The sequence below is a fragment of the Salvia hispanica genome, chromosome 2 (assembly GCF_029641045.1).
Source record: "Salvia hispanica isolate PSC_SH4W2 chromosome 2, Shi_PSC_v1, whole genome shotgun sequence".
Taxonomy (NCBI): Eukaryota; Viridiplantae; Streptophyta; class Magnoliopsida; order Lamiales; family Lamiaceae; genus Salvia; species Salvia hispanica.
Window position 1 is genome coordinate 46006657 of NC_142693.1, and position 23614 is coordinate 46030270.

The window sequence follows — 23614 nt, forward strand, 5'->3', positions numbered from 1 at the left end:
GGAATTAGATAATTTTATAAGAGGTATAAACTATTTATTCTTTTATTATTTGCACATGAATGAATCATAAAAATATAGAAGCATTATAACTGACATATGTGCTATACTTTTCATTAGTTGCACATGAATTAATCAAGAATATAGAAGCAATATAAGAGGTATTGATTGTTGATATACTACTCATTCTCTGTTTACTTTTTCTCTGTTTGATCAAACATTTCAGATTTGTTATAACTCTAGATGACTTCCAAAGTAATTAATTTTAATGATGCTTTCTATTGAGTGTTCATATACTACTCATCATCTCTTACCTATTTTAGACTTTGCTATATGATTATCAAACTTGAATAGATTTCATGTATGACCTTTAGTTATGCATTTCATATTAGATATATCTCTAGATGACATTCAATATACAAATGTGTATAGAGTTCATATTTCCAGTTCATATTTTAGTTGTAAAAATGCAGTTATATAATTTCCACCTCATATTTTAGTTGTACAAACTCAGTTATATAATTTTATCCTATTGCTTAATTTACAAATGTATGAAAACTAATCTATTGTTTATGTTTGTTCAGGTTGCGAGGAGCATTGGAACTTGGAGCATTTTTTTTATCTCAAATCCTATTAATATATATATATATATATATATATATATATATAAAAGGATGTATTGATATCCTTTTTCCATCTTTTGTTCTTTTTCCTTTTCAATCTTGGTCATCCATTTTCAAGATCTAATGGCCCAAAATAGGGTCTGATTTAATCGATTTAATTCATTTAAAAAGTAGAAAAGAGCTTTTATGGTATACACTTTCACGTCTGTTATGGAAAGTGCTTGATTCTCTCTATCCAAAAAGATTTCAGAGGTTTTATTCTATGATTCCACAAATATTTCGTCTCTTACACAAGTTATTCTCTCCCATCTTTCTCCATTGAAGACTTTTCTTAAATTTCTATCGAGAGTTAAAATCGTTTAGTATCCGCATATTATCGTTTTATTGTTGTTCTTCAACAATGGAAGAAGGTTGTTCTTCAACAATGGAAGAAGGTATTCTTATTAGAAAAGTTTGTGTTGAGATTAAACCGATAACTGCACTTGAAAACCGTTTGGCTGGAGTTGTCGTTCTTTGCAAAATAGATTTTCCCATGTTTTGAAGTCTATGATTATTGTTCCGACGTTTCCTAATTGTACCAGTGTTGATTGGGGCTTGGATGTAATTTGTTTTCAGTACCGAAACCGTTTCCTAATTTGTACCAGTGTTGATTGGTTTCGAATAGGGTTTACATATTGTTTATGCTAGGGTTTAGATGGGGTCTCTGATAGGTAGTAGTTGTAATGACAATTATAGACTATTTAATGCAGGTTTGTTGTTGTGTAATGAATATATTTGTCCTTTTCTACATTATGGTTTTGTTTAAGACTTGTCATGTTTGCTTATTTGGGTCACGTTTCAGTTATTCCTGAAGGGTTTACCCATCCTTTGGGCTAGGGTGTATTATGTAGTTAGTACCACAACCGTTTCCAAGGAACACGAGTTTAGTTATAATCTCGTCTAGGTTTTAGTAATCGAGGCGACGAGTTGATTTATTAGATAAACTTAATGTGCATTTATATATGTGTAATGTAAAGTATTGACTAAATAATGTACATTTTTTTAAATATAATGCGTATGTTAGCTGAGACTTGTTGTTTGTGATTGTATAAAGTGGTTGTTGTACCTGAATGTTCTCCAGATTTGAAGCCTGTGGTTCGGCAGAAGTTCAAACCACTGGATTTTGATTTTGCGTTCTACGATGTGTATGCCCGTGCTGTTGGTTTTGATACGCGCAAATCACAAATGAGGAAAATAGATGGTGTTACTACTTGGTATAATGTTGTATGCAATAGGGAAGGCAGCAAGCAGTTGATCGAGGATGACCAAGCGAATGCACGGCCTGGTTTTTTGATCAAACGCCGACGGTTATCCAAGCAGTGTGGTTGTAAAGCGAGTATATCATTCAAGTTCTTCTCCAAAGGATGAGTTTCAGTTTATATTATCGAGGCGTTCAACGAGGTTCATAACCATTATATGGTTGAGTCAGAGCATCAACAGTTTATGTCACTCAATCGAAAGTTGGAGGACGTACATCACCAATTCATTCTTGATTGTTCGAAGGCTAATATAGGCCCCACACGTACGTTCAATGTGTTGAAGGAAATTCTCGGTGGTTTTCAGCTCGTTGGTTGCAATGTTGGGGATATCAGGAATGCTTCTCGAGACATCAAAGCATACGCACATATGATGTTGGATGATTTGGCTAAGAAGAAGGAGTTGTCCGAGGCCTTCACATATGAGTACGAGGTTAATGCTAGTAACTAGTTGGCTGCTCTGTTTTGGTGTGACGGTTTGATGAAGAGGAATTACCATATGTTTGGTGATATTGTGGCTTTTGACTCCACCTATAACACAAATAGGTATCCCTGACGTATGTGTTGTTTATGCATTATATCGTTTGAAGTATGAATTATATGTGCTTACGATACACAGGTATTGTATGATCTTCACACCATTCACGGGAAAGGACAATCATGGACGACCAATAACTTTCGCTGCTGGTTTGGTAATTAATTGTTTAATTCAATCAATTACCATGATGATAATGTGGTGTTGATGATCTTCATGATTAGAAGCAACTAAATCCATCTAACTGTATCTCAATTTCATCAGCAACGACAGTTCTCAATTTCAGGCCTGTCTCACTGATTTTGATTGTTGAAGGTATCCTATGTTTTCAATTGAATACTTCTATAGTAAAGAGAGGTTTTGTTTCTGCATAAATTTCCTAGATCTGAGGCTTCTTTATTCGTTTGGATATACCAGTTGTTGTTACTTTGATCTTTCTGCAAATTCCCTCTTTGTTTATTAATTTTTGTTTGGCTGAATTGAATTTTTTATGCAATTGTTCAGATTTCGAGAAATCTTGTTGCGTTTGCCTATGAGTGAAGGTTCAATTCGTAAGAGAAATAGGAGTACACTGCATATTCGGTTCAATTCGAATCTTCCCAACGCTGTCGGTGGTGGAGCTGCAGCGGCATCAGGTTGGTGTGAATGCGATTGCGTGGGCGCCGCATAGCTCCTGCCACATTTGCACGGTGGGAGATGATTCGCAGGCTTTGATTTGGGACCTCTTGTCGATGGAGCAGCCGGTGGAGGGCGGATTGGACCCGATTGTGGCGTACACTGCCAGGGCAGAGATTGAGCAGCTGCAATGGTCGTCTTCGCAGCCAGATTGGGTGGCGATTGCATTTTCGAACAAGCTACAGATTCTGAGGGTAAGAGTAGAGTAGATGATGATTATGTTTGTGAATTAGTGGTGCTTTACTGACCATTGTTGGTAGCCAAACAAGGTTTATTTTATACAAACATTGTTCAGTTTTGTTTAGTCTTTCAACTCTAATTGCAATTTCTTGATTGCACGCCAATAGAAGTCGTCGTCGTTGAAAGGTGTTGACATTTTGCTATAAATTATTGACATTTGATATTCTGGCTAGTGATATATGAATTATAAGTGCTATTTAAGTTGTTGACATTTTAATAAGAGTTGTTGACATTTGATATTCTGCCTATTGATATGTGAATTATAAGTGTTATTTTTTAATTGTTGACATTTTAATACGAGATGTTGATATTTGATATTCTGGCTATTGATATATGAATTTTAAGTATTATTTTTTAGTTGTTAATATTTTAATACGAGTTGTTGATATTTGATATTCTGGCTATTGATATGTGAATTATAAGTGTTATTTGTTATTTGTTGACATTTTAATAGAGTTGTTGACATTTGATATTCTGGCTATTGATATGTAATTATAAGTGTTTTAGTTGTTGCTATTTTAATACGAACTGTTGACATTTGATATTCTGGCTATTGATATGTTATAAGTGTTATTTGTTAGTTGTTGACATTTTAAAAGAGTTTTTGACATTTGATATTCTGGCTATTGATATGTAATTATAAGTGTTAGTTTTTAGTTGTTGACATTTTAATACGAGCTATTGACATTTGATATTCTGGCTATTTATAAGTGTTATTTTTTAGTTGTTGACATTTTAATACGAGCTGTTGATATTTGATATTCTGACCATTTATAAGTGTTATTTTTTAGTTGTTGACATTTTAATACGAGTTGTTGACATTTGATATTCTCGGTATTAAAATGTGGATTATAAGTGTTATTTTTTAGTTTTTGACATTTTAATACGAGCTGTTGACATTTGATATTCTCGGTATTAAAATGTGGATTATAAGTGTTATTTTTTAGTTGTTGACATTTTAATACGAGCTTTTGACATTTGATATTCTCGGTATTAAATTGTGGATTATAAGTGTTGTTTTTTAGTTGTTGATATTTTAATACGAGTTCTTGACATTTAATATTCTCGTTATTGATATTTAGATTATAAGTTTTATTTTTTAATTGTTGACATTTTAATATGAATTGTTGACATTTTCTATTCTTAGTATTAAAATGTGAATTATAAGTGTTATTTTAATACAAGTCATGTCAACTACACTTTCAAACCATGTCAACTATACGTACAAGTCATGTTAACTACACGTACAAGCCATGTCAACAACAATTATAAGTTATGTCAACTACACTTGCAAACCATGTCAACTACACGTACAAGCCATTTGTGTCAACTGCACATATAAGTCATGTCAACTACAGTACATATCGTCTCAACTCCACATAAAAGTCATGTCAACTATGGTATATAATATGTCAGCTACACGTACAAGCCATGTCAACTACACGTACAAGGCATGTCAACAATTATAAGTCATGTCAACTACACTTTCAAGCCATGTCAACTACACGTACAAGCCATGTCAACAACAATTATAAGTCATGTCAACTACACGTACAAGCCATGTCAACAACAATTATAAGTCATGTCAACTACACGTACAAACCATGCCAACTACACGTACAAACCATGTCAACTACACGTACAAGCCATATCGTATCAACTGCACATACAAGTCATGTCAACTGCACATACAAGCCATTTGCTTCTCCAGTGATTCTGCAACTCTCTTTTGTGCCACATCTGCGTTTTTTCTTTGAAGTTACTTCATCATCATCTGACACATTCCCTTCCTCAGATATACTTGTATCGACATCCAACGGATCAACTGTATGAAAACTTTGTCTGTTGCAAACAATATACTGAAAAACAACAACACCACCACTAGACTTATTTCCAAATCTTCGACAATCAAAACAAGCCTCTTGAGCATACTTTTAATAAAAGCAAATTCCCTCCTCAATTGAAGAAAATTTTTCACCTTCATAAGGCCTCAACTCAACATTACAAATTGAAATAATAGATCCTACAACATAATGAGAAAATATGCCAACAAGCTGAAATAGATAATGTCAACTAGCATATCTTAACTGACAACATAGAAGGTTTCTAAAATCCAGAATATCAACTAGCATATCTTAACTAACAACATATCAACTAGAATAGTGTCAACACAACAGCATATAAACTAAGATCCAAATATGTCAACTAGCATATCTTAACTGACAACATAAAGTATTTCCAAAATCCAGAATCAAAATCTCAAAATATGCAGCACCAACACACCAACACACCTACAACAACATCTCACACATCCTACCATGGACTCTCAACCCTATCCATAACCCCTTCCTCCACCCACAAACACAACAGCAGGGGCTCTTCATCCGGGAGGTGCATTTTGGATACGACTATTTTGTATGTCAACAAAATGTCAACACAGAGTATAACTACATAGAATATTTAATAGGTAACATACAACATGTCAACAGATTTGCATTTATGTCAACAGAACATCAATTCAAATATAAACAAATTTGCATTTATGTCAACAGAACATCAATTCAAATATCAATAGATTTGCATTTATGTGAACAAGAAATTATCATGATAGCACCAAAGAGTATACATGATATCAATAAATTCTACATAGAATGTCAACAAATCTGCATTTATGTCAACAGAGTATAATTCACCAACAAAGTACAAAAAAGTCATGTTAATGAAAATCAAACCAAAATACCTTCAACATTCGTCGACGTCGACGTCGACTCTGAATAAGATGAAAAATCCATCAGATAACACCTTAGACTTTGATTATGAAGTGTACTTAAACCTAAAAATGAAAAAGCAAAAACAAAAAAAAAACTGATTAGGAACAAATTTGACTGGGCATCAACAAATAAAGCATTAAAACAGAATCAAAGTCGATAAAATCAACCTAAAAACTTCAGATTCAACCAAACTCCATCGAATTAGTCGTCTGTTGTTTGAAAATTCTTCAATTTTCGGATGAACGACGATTTTGAATGCCGGTTTTGAAAATTCATCAACCTGAAGAAGTCGCTTCAACCACCGCCGATTTGGATGCCGATTCTCTTCGATCATTGCTTCAGCCGATTTAGCTACAATCGGCGCTTCAGCCGATTGTCTTCGATTTTGCTCTTCTATCGTCATTGCACAAAACTGTTCGATTTTGCTCTTCGATTTTGAAGGTCTACGAATTGAAATTTGAAGATCAGCAGATTTTTCAGCGAAATTTGCAGGTCTTCGATTTTGAAAGTCTTCGATTTTATGAAGATTTGTATGAAGATTTGCAGGTTTTCAGCGAGAGTTTTAGAGAAGATTTTAGAAAATGGTTTGAAATATAATTTTATATTTTTTGCCATTTTATTAATGAAATTACAACTATACCCCCTTGTTGACATAATGTGTTATTTGTTGACATTACATGAATCTTAGGGATTAGTGGCCTATATTGCATCTCATTTCTCAATTAAGGTAAATAATCTCAACGTAACAAGACCCCATATACATATATATATATATATGTATATATAGGGTTTTGATCTATGCAAAACTAGATTTAAATACAGAAACGCAGAACAATATTATGCGTAGGGCATTTTTAGGTCATGGTTAATGTATTTTTAGGTCATACTAACCAAGCATGACCTAAAATGATCTTAGCATGACATTAAACTCAAATCTTATAATATGACCTAAAACTAGTTAATTATGACCTTCCGTGTTTTTGGTTAATTATTGACCATTAGATCATCTAATCCTAGGGCTAAGATTTGGGCTGCATTTCTAGATTTAAACACATACTTATTTTGATCATCTCCCTGTATATATATATAGGGATGTGATCAGGTTCATATGTGAATTTTGTCAAAAATCAAAGCAAATCTCAACCATTGGATCCTGTGATGTAACCGTTAGATTAATGTCACGTGTCATCTAATAATGTAGATTGTGTAGTCTAATAATGTAGCTCGGCTAATAATGTAACGCGCTTTAGTCTAATAATGTAGATTGTGCAATCTAATAATGTAGCTGAAATGCGAGATTAGATGTGACGCGTTGCTGTGTAAGTTTGCACTTCCCAGATCCAGATAATCCACTAGACACTGGGTCTAGGAACTCAGAGAATCCTCGAGTTACCTGTCGTTGGGCACACAATCACTTCCTTCCCCTTTCAAACCCTCAACCCGCTATGCTAAAAGATTAGTACAGGGAAGCAGGGATCGAATCCACAGAGACGGATGCGTAAGTAAACATGTTAAAAGACCTGGAAACTATATTTGGCTGCTGCCATGCAATTTTCAGAGTTGAGATTTAATTCTTAGACATGGGAAATGAAATGCTACTCCCTCTATCCGCCATTCGGAGTCCCGGTCATTTTTGCGCACTCATTTTGTAAAAATGATAATAAATAATTAAAGTAGAGAAATGGTAAAGTTAGAGAGAGAACTCATTTTGCGCACTCTTCTCTACATTATTCTCTCTCTTACTTTACCATTTCTCCACTTTAACTATGTATTATCATTTTTACAAAACGAGTGCGCAAAAGTGACCGGGACTCTTAATGGCGGATGGAGGGAGTATATCCTAACAGCTAGATCTAGGCGAAAATAACAGAACATGCATACTAACGACCAGACGTGCTTGAGTTAATTACTAGACTTGGTAAACGACTTTCTAAAACTAACCTAGATAAAGGCAAAGCAGAGCGTGGGGACCATTTCCCAAAACAGCATGGTACGACAGAAAAGTAGCAAATTAACTAACTAAAGATTTAACTAACAGTGACATCATCTTCTCCAAACTTTGATCACGAAATGCAGAGGAAAAACAGAGTAAAAAAGGATCGAAACAGGGTAAACAAAATTAAACCGATTAATGCGATCAACTACAGAAACTAAAGCAGATCTACTATTACTAGACGAGGTAAACAAGAAAACAGAAATTAAACACTACAACCATGCAGATGTGAACAGATCCCAACACTGGATGCTTCATCTACTCCGGATCCAAGCCATCCACAACAAACCAACACAAATTCCATCTCCGATCTCACAGATTTAACCGAATTCAGCCGATCAACTACAAATCTCCACGCAATTTAAACTCCAAATTCAGATCAACCACCAATAAGCATCAAAAGTGAACAGATAATGCAACTATAATGTAAAATGAAACCAAATCAACAGATTCCATAGCAAGTTCCATAGCAAGTAGTGCAATATCCAACAGAAAACTAAGCAAAATACGACCGAGCTTCAAACAGCGAAGTCTCGGGAAAACCAGAAACATAAACAGAAAGCAGGTAAAGATATTGTATCTTCGTCTCCCGTGGAGACGGTGTTACACAACGAACAAATAAATTCCTGAACCGTAAACCTAGATGATTCCCCTAAAAGTGTGTGTAGAGAATGAGATAGGCTGAGCTAAGAGATGATGGTGAGAAAAAGGACTCCTTTCATGTTGGGTGCGTACTCTTATTTATAAGGGATGGAGCTTCTAGACTCTTCCTTGTGCTTCCCATTTTGCCCTCCTTTCGGATGCTCCTTCGTCTAGTAAACTTCTCCTCTTTCCTGCTCATTTTCTCTGCCAACTTCCTTCTCCAGGTGATCCTCTCCTTTTTCCTGGATCTGGCGATTTCTCTACACACCTGGCTTATAAAACCTTGTTAGACCTAGGAAATCACAGAATTTATCCCCATAACCAATGCATGAAATTAACCTTATCAGTAGCCTAGTTAATAATGTAACGCTTTTAGTGTAACAATGTAGCTCGGATATTATGATCACAACCATCCAATCTCAGGATCCAAGGGCTGAGATTTACTTTGATTTTTGAAATAATTTGCGCCCATATATATATATATACATATATATATATATATAGGGTCTTCATCTACCAAAATCAGGCCTTAAGTATAGAAATATAGACCATATCTAGACCATCGGATCTGGTGATTAATGGCTAAGATCGTTAGTGACTCCTTGTTTTGTATGGGTCATAATAAGACCAATCTGTGTCATGTGAGGGGTAATTTAGGAGTCGAAAATATTGCAAACCGTCATTCCGTTTTCTAGGCGCTGATTAATTGGGATTTGGGAGTAATTGCTGCACACGTTAAGTTGGTGCTTGTATTCCCGCGCCATTCAATATCACTCTCTTTCAACCAAATCCCTTCAATTTCCCACAAATCTTCTTCTCTACCACAAAATCAACAAACAATCCTTCAACAAAAAATCCTCTCAACCCATAAAAACAGTCGTCTCCTCCATAGATTCATCGTCTCCTCCGCAAAAACGTCGCCTCCTTCCAGAGATTCGTTTCTTCCACAAAAAACCTATTCCTAGTCCATAAAATTGACGAAGAAGGGAAACGAAAAACCTAATTCAACAATGGTGGACACTCGAGCATCTGGATTTGCTAGTCATGCGGAAAAGATTAGTAATAATTTGTTTAACCCTTGACTTCAATTTGACAAAATCAGGCCAAAATTTAACTTCAATTCATTGTTCGACACATAGTGTATCAGAGAAAGGACGCGAATAATAAGAAACCGTGAATCCCAAAAGCACCGAAAGGTAAGTCGATTTCACTTTCTGGGATGTGGATGCATGTAGTTTTGTTTCGATTTTGGTATATAATTGTGGTTTTTGTTTCATAAGCAAAAGGCCAAACTTCCACAAAACCCTCAACTGAAGTTAGGCCTGGTAGCCACAACACAAAACAAGGTTAAAGTTACTGATTTTTTACATTATGTAGCTCTGTTTGTAGTAATGTTAAACGCTAAATTATTTACTTTGTTTGTAGTAATGTTATACACTAATTTATTGATGTTTCAGATACGGGACCACATAACAAAATCATTCTAGAAGGGGAAAAAGGGAAAGAGACGGCTGAGGATTTTCCAATTTCTGAAAAAGGTGCTTACATTATTCAACTAGTAATAACTTGCTATGATTGTGATTATATCTCTACTTCACAATTGTTTGGTAATGACATTGGGATTAAGTTCGAAAAAGTCATATATTCTTCACTTTGTTGTGTATGTACTACCCATTATTGTGGGAAAAAAAAGAGTCATCTTTGGTGCCCGTGATGTGGTTATATAAGTGTGTAAAATGTACTCCCTCCGTCCCAAGGAAGATGACCCCTTCTTGGGCGGCACGGGATTTTATGCAGTTAATTTTTGTGTGTTAAGAGGAGAGAGTAAAGTAAGAGAAAGGGAATAAAGTAGAGATAAATGTGCTTCCATTTTAAGTAATGGGTCATCTTGGTTGGGACAAACCAAAAAGGAAAGTGGGTCATCTTCAATGGGACGGAGGGAGTATTACTTTGTTGAATCTTTTGAGAAACTATAAAGCTTACTCTACTATGATCCAAGAAATTGATGAGAATCCAGTAAGTTTATTATCTAAGAATAATGTCATAGTTGCTATGATATATATGTTGTACTAATTTATTGATGTTTCTGATACAGCACCACATAACAAAATCAGTGAAGAAGTAGAAAAAGAGAAAGAAACAGCTGATCAAGTTTCCAGTTCTGGAAAAGGTACTTACTTTTAACACAAATAATAACTTACTATGATTTTGGTGATGTCTCTATTACACAAATGTTGATTTATGATGGTTACCTATAAGTATTAACATGGTTCGACTGCACAGATGCACTAATAGGGGGAGTAGACACCTCTGCAAAAGGGAAAGAAGTGGCAGAAAACGCAATGAAGGGTGCAAAAGGTTATACATTTACATTTTAGAAAATTGTAATGCTTATTCCATCTAAGAATAATGGCATACATGTTTAGGACATGTGACAGTGATCCTAAAAAAATACACTCAAATGTTTAGCTCATTTGTTTCCTAGTTGAATGTAATTAGGGTAATAACACAATCATCTTGATTGTTTCTGGGTCATAAATAATCATTTATTCGAATCATGACATAATTACTTCAGAGCAACAGGATGCCTCATTCAACCACTTCTAAGGGTATAAATATTGCACTTCAAGGAGTAATGCACAAGTTGTAATCATCTGTGTCTAATTTACTATATTTTGAAGTTTTATATAATCATGGTTGTAGTTACAACTATAATGAATACTTTGTGAAAGTATTATGTCATTGGAGAAATAATTAATTTTGCCTATAACTGTGTAGGTGTAGGCAGGATTGGTCTGTCCTTAAAAACAAGGCAAACGAACTGATCATCAGGAAAAGAGCCAGGGCTAAGGAGAGCCTCAAAATTATGCAATTGGAGACAACAACACGAGATAAGGCAGATACCTCCAATGCAACTGGCGATGTAACTGAATCACCTGATATGTCTAAAGGTATTACTCCATTATAAGACAACTAACATTATTAACTAAAAGTAATATTACCTGATTTGGTTTTATGTTTGCAGGCTCAAAGCGCCTTCGTGAATCTGTGATGGAAAAAAATTGTCCAGGTGTAGACAATAAAGACGAGATACAACCAGAAGAGATACAAAAAAATGCACCTGGGAAGAAGAAGGATAGCAAAGGGAAGGAAAAGGTCGAGGAGGTTGTTGGAACAGCAGAGACAGGTGAAGAGAATATAAGGCACGAAACGCTTTAGCTCAAAGCCAGCCCGCGGAAAATCATAGAGCTTTTACAATCTCTAAACGAAGAGCAGATGAATGAAGTGGTAGAGATGGGATTTGGAGAGTTGAAGCATTTTTGCATCGCTGAGGTCCTTGGCAAAATGGCTTATGACCTGGTCAGAGGTTTCCGCGAAATAGACTGCACAATACAGCTGGACACCGGACGACTGCCTATTTACCCTGAAGATGTCTACATGACTTTGGGGCTTCCTATGGGCGGGGACGTTGATCAACCGCGTAGAAAGGCAGAAAAGGAAACCATTCTTTGAGGAGGTTGCTCGAAGAATAGGAAAAAACTCTGGTCGTATTCTTCCAGAAGACCTTATAAAACAGGTTTTGAAGTATAAGTCTGGAGGTGAATGGTTTCGAAAGATCTTCGTTCTTATCTTAGACACAGTGCTGATAAATCCATGTGGGGATAGCAAGTGCAGAAATCATATAGACTATTTATTCAGAGACATGTCGGTTGTGAAAGAATACAACTGGTGTGCTTATGTACTTGAGACACTGGCAGTTGCAACAAAGAACTAGAGGATATCCACCAATGCCCCCTTCACAGGACCAATTGCATTCTTGGTGGTATGATCTTTATTACACTATGTTTATATACAGTTTCCAAACAACATTCCATTTACCAAATCTGCATTATGTATATAATTTAAATTCTTGAAGCATGAGTTATAACTTGTAAAATCTTACACTTCAATTGCAGGCTTTTTATGTGGATCGCATTTTCCACAAAAAACTGCTGGTGTCACGCGTTTTCCCAACCGTTTATGGCTGGACAAGCGAAAAGCTCAGGAAACGAGAGAAGATGGAGCTTGAGTCTAGTGATACTATCGGGAGCGGAAGTGTGGTAGAAAGAGGTGACCCTGAAAAGATGCCTCGGCCATCAATGCTAGTTGTCTTTGAAGCGGAAGAGCCGGAGCCAAAGAAGCAGTTGGAAACCGCGATGGAGGCGTTTGCAGAAGCAAGTGACGATGCAGTACGGGGTCTGGAAAATTTGGTGAGAAGTATGCATGATTTAAGTGATATAATCGAGAACTTTGAAGCGATGAAGCTTGCTGCATCGACTGCCTGCAAAATGATGGGGATAATTGCTGAGGTGGAGGGAGATGAGGAGAAAACGGTTGCATCCATGAAGACATCTTTGGAAAAGGACAAGCTGAATGCACCAGAGCTGGTAGAGGTTGTGCAACGCATGTTCAAAATTAAAGCACAGCTGACCAAGCTTACAGACGAAGGGCTACCTTTTGAGCTCCATCCTTCTTTTGTAGCAGATAATGTAAGTTGAAGACTAACCCGAACACAAATGTAATTTTTGATGGAAAAACAAGTTGCCTGTACTAACTATTTGAACACTGGTGTCTTAGTAGTATGTAATTTGTAATGGTACAATGACGATGTGGAACCCGGGAACCGCTTGTTATGACCCACTTTTTACATGTGTATCTATGACTCAGATATGCGTTTTGTATCATACATATGCTTATATGTTGCTATTACTCAGATATGCGTTTATTATGACCCAAATAGCAGATATGATGTTGTTGGATATTGTTAGTGTATTCTTCGGGCGTAGTAATTTTTTATACCCATGGCAAGCTTATCTGATATATGTGATACAAATGCTCTTTTAGTCTGATGCATGATACTGTTTTCAAAGTACTCTGTTACAAAAACATAGTGAATCGCAGGGTGGTGTCGTCAGAAGAATCTCCATGAAAGATAGAAACAAAACTAACATAAATGACTTACAGAGTTGTTTTGGTACACCAACTATTGGAGTGAACAAGGTATATCTCCAAGGAATAATTCTATACGCTTATTGATTATTAATTATCTAAACAGGATTCTGCACTGGCTTTATCGTATTATATATAGAAATTATTTTTGCAGATCAATGTCATACTTAAACATTCTTTAATATTACTGTTGTATTTAGTCTGTTCCGCAGATCAGTAGTTTCACGGCTATAGGAAGAAATGAATGCTCGGACACAGGAAAATCTGTTATGAGTGTTGGTTCCGGAGCAGCACGTCTATGTGCATCGAAGGTAAATGATTATGTTATAACGTAATGCAACAAATATATGTGCTGAAAGGTTTGTTGAGGTAGTGTATAGTACTTATTATCTATGACTGATTCAGAGTGAGTATCAAGAGCGCAACCCAAAAAATGGTACATCATTACACAGTGGTGGCAGTGCATCACATCTGACGGGTTCAGAAAAGGTACATTAAGCATTCGTAAACATCGTTGTATGCATCTATTATGACCCAAAGGCTCATACAGATTGACGTTAGTCAAAGATTATTTCTTAGCTTATTCTGAACTGTCATATAAATAGGAAGGAGTTGTCAATGTGGATGAGATTATAAAATCAGTCGTGGCTGACTACATGGAAGGCGGTGGTAATGATGCTGCAGACGAATTTTTCTTGGAAGCATCAGGAACAAAATTAATTACAAATTTGGATAATAATCTTAGTAGCATTGATGAAACTAAGGTATGTGTCTATCCTTAGTTCCATTATTAAAGAAATACTACAATGTTGTATGCCCGTCTTTTGTAACATTATGTTAAAATTAACATGTAGGATAAGGAACTTGTTGTTGAAGCAATTGTAAAGACTGCAGTGGAAGCGTACATGGAATGTGACGAAGTTGATGAGGATTTTGTCACGCCTTTCTCTAATAAGTCAGAACCAAAAGTAGGCAAAATTTTGGTCATCTATGACAACGAACAAGTAAGTTATGTTGTACTGATATATTTGGATCCAGGTAGAAGGGCAGATACTGACTAAACTGAATTTATAGAGTTTTTATACATCATATCCAAATGAACTATAATATGTACTTGTAGTTACACAACAACCATCACAAATTGAAGATGAACGTTCATTCAAAGGCAGAGTTGAGATTTTCTAATGCATTGCGTTCGCCATTTCTTGAGAGAGCAATAACCGTGTCATGCAAGCTTACTCCGGAGGAACGGGTTATGTATTACTGGTTGATGACCACTTACCACGGAAAAGAGTAAGTATTATGAAATAAACCGACCTATTAAATCTTTGGACTAATAACTAATAAATATTTTGTTGGAATGTCAGAGAAAATATTGTATACATTGATCGAGTTGTTGAAGTCACGCTTTTGGAATTCTGTTCGTTATTGCCACATCAAGAAGTCTCTACAGGAATAACTACTGCCTACTGCTGGGTACTTAACCAAATGGAAGATTTGAAGTCGGTCACTTCACCCAAAAAGCTATTTTTCACTACCTACACTGCTGTGAGTTAACCTAACCCACCTATATGGACACAAATATCTAGTTATCATGACATGTTTTTAATGATTTAAAGTCATTACCTAACTCTGTTGCTATAACTTGTGCATCTGTACACGGTTGTGGAAGCAAATGGAAAAACTGATGATGCAGACAAACTAAATGAATTTTCCACAAACATTGACAAAGAGGTCAGCGAAATACCACACTTCAGATGGGAAGACATAGATATGGTATGTTGCTGTAGCATCCATGTTACAAATTCATAACTGGTTAGATAAAACTATACTGATTCCTGATAAAATGCCTAACATGTTACAAAGTATAGGTTTTCTTTGCATTCTGCCTTTCAAAAAGGTACTACACTGTGTGCTTCTGCTTCTGTTTCCATCGCAAAGCAGTAGTGATAATAGATGCTTCTAAAGATAGAGAAGAGCATGACTTCCGGTATACCTACGGTTCTGTTCCAGAGACGTTGGTATGTGTGATACATTAGTCCTCACATTAATACTTAAATGATATTTATACTGACGCATTGCATGTTTTACAGAGGACGTTCTTCTGTAAGTATTTATCCATGATTGGTTGCCACAATCAATGCAAGACAGTGATCAACGTGTACCTATTCAGAGGTTGAAGATGAGTTGGAGAACGACGGATAATATTGAGGACAGTGGTGTTTATTTGCTCAGACACCTTGAAGTCTACATGGGTGAGAGAGAGGGTCAATGGAGTTGTGGACTATCAACTAAAAACAAAGGTGTGCTTCAGTATCTAAGAGCTAAATACAATCGTGTGTTGTTGTTAACAAGAAATAAACACTGCACATTACTGAATAAAGAGGAAGCATCCAAACACTATGCGAGCAAGAAAACAAAGATCAACGTAGAAAAGATGATTGCAAACTACGGATCATGATCACTATTTACTGTCCATTTCTTTATAGATTACCACTATTTTAGTTAAAGGATGTTTAGTCATTGTAATTCTCGTTTTCAGAACCATGTTTTATACATATCAGCTTGCTGTTATTGTTACTATATATTATTTCATCTGTATTCATGAATGGATTCTCTATGCACTAGTACTAGTACTCTATGGATCATCATAATAAATGAATATATGAGTCATAGCAAAAAATAAATGATCAACTAGTGGCATAATAAACAAACATTTGAGTCCTAGCATCACATTACTGAGTAACCTAATGGCTAATACCATTCCCGTCGAAATGTTCATAGCAAACAAGCTGAATCAATACATAATATTCTTGTCGTTGGGTCATAATAAACGAATATATGAGTCATGGATTCGTATGGGTAATTTGGGTGATAATAATACACTATTCGAGTCATGCCATAAAACTTCTGAATATCAGAATGCCTGATACAAAACAGACCAAACTGAGTAATTTCCAACAACATGACATTGTACTGAAATTACTTCAAAAGAAAAAGAATACATGGTATCAAACTTCAGAATTTCTTCTCTAGCGCCGTTTTTCTCTCTCTTTTAATTTGTCGCAATTCCTTGAATCGTGGTGACACCACTCATGACATTTCTTGCATTGACGCAAAGGCTTGCTCTTAAGCTTCAAAGCCCTCTCTCCACTCTTGAGGGGACTCTACTACCAGATCCCTTTGTGCTGACAACTTCAGGTGGTTGAACATCTACTTCCAGGGGTGCCTCTACCCCATAAAATTCTTCAATAAGCTTCTTCTTCTGTGCTGTAGACGTTACTACTCCGCCGTCGAAAATCTGCTATCTTGCTTCACGAACTATAGATGTAAGCTCATGCATTTGATCAATATTGACAGAAACAGCCTGGTACAACTCCAACATCTCTCCCAATAAAATTGCTTGCGCCTTTTTCTTGTCATCAACATAACCATGCGTTGCTACATCTTCAAATTGGACTGCATGCACAGCCTTAACTAGAGGAGATTTCAACCATCTACCTCCAATCAGATTCTCTGGAATCAATTTTTGTTCTTCGATACATGAAAGACGTGGCAGCATACAAGACCGATCCTAGAAAACATCTTACATCCACAATGGAACAAAGAATCCTCCATGGAGAATGTTACATCCCATGTGTTTGAATAATGATCTAATACCTTGTAATGCTCCGGACTTGATTCATTTGATATAGAAATAAGGCTGCAATGGTTATACGCCTCCAGTATCTGTTCCTGTATTTCCTTAAATGCATAGTCTGTGAATATTGTTGATGCATGCTTCTCAACAGACCACTCTGTTCTCATCTTTGCGGTAGTATTTGCATCCATATAATCCAGCTTTGCGGACTTGTTGCGTTGGGCATCAACAGCATTGTTGAAGTTCATTAAAAACATAACAAGGTTAGCCCTGGACTGAGTATACCTCTTAAAAAATCTGTTCTGAGATTCAGAAACAGATGTCGTCTTTATTAGAGAACTGTTAGGAAAGTCCCTAAAGTATGCCGGAACCCAGAACTCTCTAGATTCGAACATAGAAACAAACCAGTCTGCGTCTTCAAGTTCATATGTCTCCATGACAGTGTTCCATTTGTCTTCAAACTCGGTGGGTTCAATCAACTCAGACCAAACACACGAATTCAAATCCTTTTTAAATACAGAATTACCAAGTAGTGATTTAGGTACTTTTTCAGCGACTTTAGCCATGATGTGCCACATGCACCATCTATGACGTGTATCCACAAGAACATTTTCAACAACTACTTTCATTCCCAAGTCTTGATCAGTAATAATCAACTTAGGAGACAGGCCCATACACTTGACAAACTGTTTGAAAAGCCATGAAAAAGAGTCAGCACTCTCACTACAAAGGACACCGCACGCCCATGATTGTCCCTCCCAGTGAATGGAGCAAATATCATAGAGTACCTGCATAGCAAAATAACAAAAGATTTAATTCATTAACATGTTGATATCGATGTTGTATGCTAATATGTCATAATAAACTGAAATCATATCATAACAGACAAATGCAACAATTTTAATGGGACAACATTTACCTATTCGTTGAGTAGGTAGTGTCAAACGAGACAATGTCACCAAATTGCATGAAATTCTTCTTAGCAATAGGATCGCACCAGAATAAATGCATCAGTGGACTACGAGAATCAACCTCATACTCGTACATGAAGGTGTCACAACTTTCCTTCTTCTTCTTCATCTCGTCTATTATCATTTGGGCGTCCTATCCTTCAGCGTATCTTCTGATGTCCCGTGCGTAGTTACGGATGTCCAACACAGTACACCCAACGGACTCATATCCGCCCATCAATTCAGTCAATAACTTGAAAGTGAGAGAAGGACCGATATTAGCACCAGCACAATCCGTAATAAATTTTTTATGAACTGGATCAAGTTGACGATTTAATCTCATGAACTTCTGGTGTTGAACCAAAACCATGGGGTGGTTGTGTTCTTCGTTCAAGTGTTGAATGACATAACCACGGTCAGAATCGAATTTGAATGCAACCCGAGCATTACATCCACATTTTTTGGATTTACGTCGTCGTTTGGGTTGTTCATCGCTAAATTTCTGCTCACCTTCTCTGTTACACACCATGTAAAACCATATGGTAAGATCATCAACCTTCTTTGAACCGTTCTTCCTTGTGTCAAAACCGACACATCGACCATAGTTCTCGTAAAACTCAATGGCGTTGTCCAAAGAAGGGAAGCTACGACCAACAAAAGATTTAAGCTGTATAAGGCATTCTGGTGTATTTAAATCTGTAATAATAAAAACAAAGACAATCAGCGGCTGGTTGATTGTCCTAAAATAATACAGGCAGTACAAAGTATTGCTAAAAATTGTTACAGTATATAACATGTCATGCTAAGTGCATATTTGAGTCATATAAAAGCATGTCATAGTTGCCTCTTTACTAAGTAATACTTGTATCATTACTAAGTGCAGATTGAAGTCATACGAAATAATGGCATAATAAACAGATAAATAAGTAATGATTGTAACATTACTAAAACAAAGGCAGTCAGTGGCTGGTTGATTGTCCTAAAATAATACAGGCAGTACAAAGTACTGCTAAAAATTGTTACAGTATATAACATGTCATGCTAAGTGCATATTTCAGTCATATAAAAACATGTCATAGTTGCCCATTTACTAAGTAATACTTGTATCATTACTACTACTGATGAAGACTCAAGATAAAAACAACACAAACGTTGTGTCATACTAAGTGCGGATTGAAGTCATACAAAATAATGGCATAATAAACAGATAAATAAGTAATGATTGTAACATTACTAAAATAAAACGATAAAGAATTCATGGTTGAATCATTATTAAAATTACAGTCACAAAATTAAAATCATAACCTGTATTGTCAAGAATGTCATCGAGGGATGATTGATTATCTAGATGTGAATTAGATGGCGTTTCAGATTCCATTTCCATAACGATTGAATCTGGAAACAAGTGCTCTATAAGTGTAACATAATGATGCAGCGACTGAATGTTATAAATGGAAATATGTAGTTTTCGACATTGTGGAATGCAAACTCAAAGGCTGTGAAGAAAAAGAAGACAAAACTGGAAACTTAGTAGAAGGTAAAATGAATTTAAGATCGTATGAATCTTCATAGAAGATATGAAGAAGATAAATTATGGATTGTAACTCACACTGATGATCAGTGAGTGGAGAGAGGAATATGCAACATTATAGGAACTTCCATAACCAACGAAAAAATGGATTGACCAAAGTGACCTTTTATGAATATAAATTATTAAATTAATATGGTCTGACAAATAAATCTAGCCATTAAATAATCTAATCTTAAGATGATCAAGCCTAATCCTATGGACAATAAACCGTCAATATTTCTTTATTTAAGGCCATTTTTGTTTTGATCAAAAACCTATATATATATATATAGATGTACTAGTATAACAACTAATTTTAAAGTTACAACATACATCCAATCTGGTGCTGCCATGTGGCACAAAAAATGCAATATTGTAAACACTAAAATGCAATATATATTTGTAGAAGCTATAAATGAATTTCGGCAGATTGCATTTTTGTTATATGCAGATCGCATTTTTTATTGTTGAGTTTTGCATTTTAGATATTGACTGTTTAATTTGCATTTTGTATATAGACGGGTTGCATTTATATATGTGAAAATGCAAAACTTAACAATATAAAATGCAATTTATGTGAAAATGCAAAGCTCAACACTATAAAATGCAATTTACCTACAACTAAAATGCAATCTGCGGAAATGCATATACAACTAGATTGCATTTTTGTGTTTAAAATATTGCATATTTTGTGACATATGCCAGCACCGGATTGGATGTAAATAAGGGGGCATCCTAGTGCTCCCCTATATATATATATATATATATATATATATATATATATATATATATATACATATACATATACATATAGAGTTGTGATCAATGTCGAACCCTTCTTAAAGACCGAACTAGAGACCAAATTTGGGCCACTCATTTTTCTTTATCTTATGGTTATGATTAATTTAGAATTAAGTTAATATTTTATTAAATAAAAACGTTTTTAATTTATTTTTAAAAAAATATTAATTTTTTTTAACTTTTTTGTAAAATTTTTGTAAAATTAATTAGCATAACTGATGAGATTTTTATTTAATAAAATATTAAATTAATTGTAAATTAATCATAACCATAAGATTAAGAAAAATGAGTGGCCCTAATTTGGTCTCTAGTTCGGTCTTTTCGGTCTTTAAGGGTGGATATGTGGTTAATAAGACTCTGTATATATACCCCTATATATATATATATATATATAGGGTTTTGATCTTCCATAAGGGTGGATATGTGGTTAATAAGACTCTCGTTAATCCACGGGTAGTATATATAGGGAGATGATCAAAACAAGTATGTGTTTAAATCCAGAAATGCAGCCCAAATCTTGGCCCTAGGATTAGATGATCTAATGGTCAATAATTAACCTAAAACACGGAAGGTCATAATTAAGTAGTTTTAGGTCATATTATAAGATTTGGATTTATGTCATGTTAAGATCATTTTAGGTCATGCTTTGTTAGCATGACCTAAAAATAAACTAACTATGACCTAAAAATGTCTTACGTATGACCGTGTTCTGCATTTCTGTATTTAAATCTGGTCTTCATAGATCAATATATATATACACGTGGACAAATAATCAGATGTCATGTGGCGATAAAAAAATGTTCAAGGATAAAAAAACGGCCAACAATATTTTATACACTATACAACAATTTTTCTCGACAGCAATAACGTATTGAATATTGCTATGTAGCGTTTATAATATTGATGTATATGTGGTGTACCAGTGTCACTTTAAGAGGTGTTGTCATTTTAACACAAACCTATATATATATATATATATATATATAGAGTTGTGATCAATGTCGAACCAATTTTAAAGACCGAACTAGAGACCAAATCTGGGCCGTTAGATCTAGTTTTTTTGATGAGATGTGCTGCTGTGAAAATTTTTTCGGCTTCATTACAAGCCCATTTTACTTCATTATATAGGTTTATTACTTCATTCTGTACGTAATACCTTGAAAGTACAACATGTTTTTACTTGCTTCCAATAGGTTTTGAAATGATTCAACATATGCTTCATTCAAATTCATTGGCGTGAGTTTTTGCTTGATTAACATTTAAAATTGCAATTTATTCAAGTGAGTTTATTACTTCATTCAGAAACGTTATTACTTCATTGGATAAGATTTTTACTTCATTCCCGTAGGACTTCAAATGCTTCTACACATACTTCATTCCAATAATTTATTACATTATTCCATGTGTTTATTAAACCATATTAGCGTCATGGCGTTGGTGATAGATATTGTAGAGAGAAAGAACGGCACGCGACGACGAAACCACATTTACGTACTGGAATGATGTAAAAACCTACTGGAATGAAGTGAAAACCTACTAGAATGAAGTAATATATTCTGGAACGAAGTTAAATCTCCGTAACATGTTAGTATGACTTATTTACCTTCAGATGAATTAAAATAGGCTCGTAATGAAGGCGAAAATAATTTATAAATTTATGTATCTTATCCATAAAAAACTAGATCTAAAAGCCCTAATTTGGTAGAGTTCGGTGGTTCGGTCTTTAAGAGTGGATTTGTGGATAATGGGACTATATATATATATAGGGGTGCACTATAGTGCCACCATAGATAGGATAACACCATACCACCAATATAGTCCGTTAGATCTCATCTATGGACGCTAGGATTAAGTTTCGTGAAAAAACACGGGTTTGCAGTCTACTGCATTAGATATTGCAGTCGTGGTAAAGACTGCAATATTGTTGTGGTAAGACTGCAATATTCAATGAACAGCACTGCAATTTGGTAACGTAAAATTAGAAATTTCCTATTTTACCCCTCCGTGTTTTTACACGTGGCAGCATGACAAGCACACGATTTTCAGATCCAATGGCCTTAAATGATGGTATGGTGTTACAATAAAGAGGGTTGTCATCTTAGTACATCCCTATATATATATATATATATATATATATATATATGTATATATATGGTCCTGTTAGGTGTAGATTTTTGGGCTTAATTGAGAATTGAGATGCAATCTCAACCACTCATTCACAATTTTTGCGCGATGTCAAAATCTTGTAATTCATGTCAACAAGGGGGTATTTTTGTCATTTTCGCGTGATGTCAACTACGGAGACATTATGTCAACTACGATGTCAACAACAAACGTTATTTATGTCAACTACGATGTCAACAGAAAAAGTTATTTATGTCAACTACGATGTCAACAGAAAAAGTTATTTATGTCAACTATTATGTCAACAACAATATGTTACAAATAATTAATGTCAACAACAAATATTTTCATATCAACGACCTATATTATTTATGTCAACAACAACGTTTTGCATATAATTCATGTCAGCAACAATGTTTTACATATAATTTATGTCAACAACATTTTTCATAAAATTTATATCAACGACCTATATAATTAATGTCAACAACAAACGTTATTATGTCAACGAGCTATATAATTCATGTCCCGACGAGTTCGAAGAAGAGTGGAATGGAGTAGTTGAGCGTTATGACCTGGAAGACTATACTTGGTTCAAGACATTGTACGAGTATAGGCAATTATGGATACATGCGTACTTCAGAGATTTCCCACTAGGGTCGATGATTAGGACCACCTCGATATCTGAGTCGGAGAACAGCTTCTATAAAAACTTTTTGAAGCCACGCAACAACATTGCCGAATTCTACTTGAATTTCAACCAAGCTTT

General features: G+C 35.2%; 1 long non-coding RNA gene and 2 pseudogenes across 4 annotated transcripts; 2 read left to right on the forward strand and 1 right to left on the reverse strand.

The window, feature by feature from the left end:
- Window positions 1–23614, reverse strand: part of LOC148932515 (uncharacterized) — a 151366-nt pseudogene that overhangs the window by 66099 nt on the left and 61653 nt on the right.
- LOC148932517 (uncharacterized) lies at window positions 887–3541 on the forward strand. 4 transcript variants are annotated; one of them, XR_016134877.1, is made up of 5 exons: window positions 887–1054; window positions 1741–2461; window positions 2535–2607; window positions 2715–2765; window positions 2955–3541. It is a non-coding gene; the product is annotated as an uncharacterized LOC148932517 (long non-coding RNA). The 4 variants fall into 4 exon arrangements; XR_016134876.1 differs by having other exon boundaries at window positions 1741–2607; XR_016134875.1 differs by having other exon boundaries at window positions 2535–2765.
- On the forward strand, window positions 10852–15940 carry LOC148932518 (uncharacterized; annotated as a pseudogene).